Source organism: Octodon degus, unplaced genomic scaffold (assembly GCF_000260255.1).
Source record: "Octodon degus isolate 3935 unplaced genomic scaffold, OctDeg1.0 scaffold00029, whole genome shotgun sequence".
Classification (NCBI taxonomy): domain Eukaryota; kingdom Metazoa; phylum Chordata; class Mammalia; order Rodentia; family Octodontidae; genus Octodon; species Octodon degus.
The window spans coordinates 16,755,790-16,758,446 of NW_004524605.1; the positions used below are offsets into that span (position 1 = coordinate 16,755,790).

At 40.6% G+C, this 2,657-nt stretch overlaps 1 pseudogene; it reads right to left on the bottom strand.

The window, feature by feature from the left end:
* Positions 1–1,122: 1,122 nt before the first annotated feature.
* LOC101585553 lies at positions 1,123–2,077 on the bottom strand (annotated as a pseudogene).
* Between the last annotated feature and the right edge of the window lie 580 nt (positions 2,078–2,657).

Below are 2,657 nucleotides of genomic sequence, written 5' to 3' on the forward strand. Positions count from 1 at the left end.
GTCAATAGCAAAAATAAGAGTCAATGTTCCATCCTGGCTGGGCTTAATGAATCAAGGACAATCTTCATGCCTAATCTGCCCACTTTCCTATTTGTGGACAAAAATCCATTTATACCACTATTTGACAAAGGGATGGTACTCTTAAGAATTTCATTGACTGAAAGGCACAGACTAGTAGATGATTTTCACAGAGCTCAGCCAGCACACCTAATCTCACAGCTCTAAGGATTTGGTCTTCCCTGCTTGCTAATCAACAGTGGAGATGTTTCTTTGTAGGAAGACATTCAGTTTTCTCCCTCATCTTCAAGAGTTCAAAAGGAGGCCAAATTTTCATCCCCTTAAAAAAAAATGAAACCCAGGAGCCATCCCCCCACCTTGCATCCCCATCTGGGCTATAAGATTAATATATAAACCCACAGTACAACAGTGTGTTGCTTTTATTTGGGGTCTGGAGGAAGGGGAAAGACACCATGGTGAGGGAAGAAGTGAAGGACTCTAACTGTGGGAACAATGATTAGAACAGTAATACACAAAATGAATAATTGGATCATTTTCTTAGGACAACTTGATTCATGGAAGAAAACTACTCACTGTTGCAAAAACATTTTTATGAAGTAGAAATTGGTTTCAATATCATTAGTAGAGAATATGTTCTAGAAAGTGGAGGTAACTGGATGTAAAATTCTGGCAGCAATATAATAGAACAGCTCCAGATTATTAGGCTGAGGCCAACACCTGATGAGGATGAAAGCCTTGTCAGTGGGGAGTTTAGGATGATACCTGCAGACATATTACACTGTGCATAAACCAAATGGGATTATTTTCACAAGGGTTGTAAAGTTTTATATAGTAAAAGTATTTTTTTCTACATGTACTTCAATTTCACAGCAAGAGTGGCACAGAATACCTAAACAAAGAAGAGAACATTCATGTACGATATCTAACTCCTTGATATAATAATGCATACACTTCAAAAATGATTACAGTGTCATTACATCTAGGGCTTTCTGCAACTACAAGGTGGCGGTGATGGAGAGCGTGGTCCCTGGTGTCAGTAGCTAGAAAGCAGCCACCACCTTCCATGTGTGCTCTCTTCTCGTGTTTTTTCTTCATTTTTCTTGATCAACTCTGCTGCTATTGCTGCTGCGTAGCAAAACTGATAAGCACAAGTTGTAATCATTGAACATAGCACTCTGACAATCAAGACATTTAAAACCTTCAATCTTCTGGGGTAAAGAAAGCCCTGTGCGACATTTAGAACTCTGATTGCCAAACAAGGTGGTCACAACTTTTCTTGGCTTGAAGACTTCCACAACTTTCCTCATCAGGTCAGCAAGGGAGGTCTGACTTAAGTTGGTTTCAAAGCTAACATAAGAAAACCCTGGTTTTGGAGTGATGTGAATAGTCCAATAAGTTCCATCCGATGTCATTCCATTCATTGAATACCCACAAGGTTTGAGCAGCATGGCATCAATGACAGAACGTGGTATCAGGTCACGAATTCCACTCCCACAAGTGACATCCTTTGCAGGAACACTGTCTTTCACGTAGAACTGGTTGGCTGATTACTCGACTCTCTGGGAAATCCAGAGTATACAAGTACCAGCAGTCAGAATTCATACGTCCCATCCAATATGCTGCTCCACTTGGGAAAATTGCATTAAGAAACTCTATTTCTTCCTGGGAATTCCAGTGTGGGTACCCTTGGTGAGAAGGTTTTATGAAATTCTTACAAGACTAAAAGAAGCTTTGAATCGAATCAAACCCACTAATCCCTAGCAAGCTTCAACAGGGGTATCAGTGCGTTCAGGGAGAGGGTGGTACCATGTCTTCAAAATGAAGCGTCTCTTGGAGGCAAACATGCTACTATCACTGAGTACATAAGTTTCCTGCTTGTCAGTTTTTGTCACACTTATGATTGAACATTGCACGTCCTTCAAAAGTATATCCCACTCAGATCTCGGGATAGTGCGAAGATTCCCAGATCCCTGCTTGACATCAGGTTGCTGATGGGAGAACCCAAACTCCAGCAGCTTCTCGGTCCCTTCGAAAAAATGTGCAGCTTCCATCACCGTGAGACTAGCGAACAACCAACAACCACAGAAAATCAACTGAATGAAATCTCTTCTCCCGCCTCTGCCGCTGCTGCCGCCACTGCATATTGTTCCAGCTGTGTTGTTACACACTTCAGGTTCCTTTTTTCCCCCTATAATTTTATAATAACTTTTTCAAAAGAAAGGATTAATAAAATTTTCCAGGCTTTTTGTGAGCGAAAGTTGAATGTGAGTCTGTTGGAAATAGAGGCAGATACAATTCAGGCTCTTGTAGTCCGCTGCTTCCCCGTGAAAGACAGTACAGCGAGTGCTAGCTTATGTCGCCAGCCATACTGCGGAAGCCTATATTTCCGAAAAGTGATTATTCAATTATGTCTTTGTTGATTGGGCTTTTTTTGGTATTAAGCTGTTTGAATTTTTTTGTATATTTTATATATCAATCCTTAGTTGGAAAGGTAGCTTGCAACTATTTTCACTCATTTTGTAGGCTGTGTCTTCACCCTGTTGATTATTTTTCTCTTTGGGCAGAAACTTTTAAGTTTGAGGTTGTTCTATTGCTTCTTGCTATTATTTCCTGTGCTACTAGAGTCCTCTTTGGGGAGT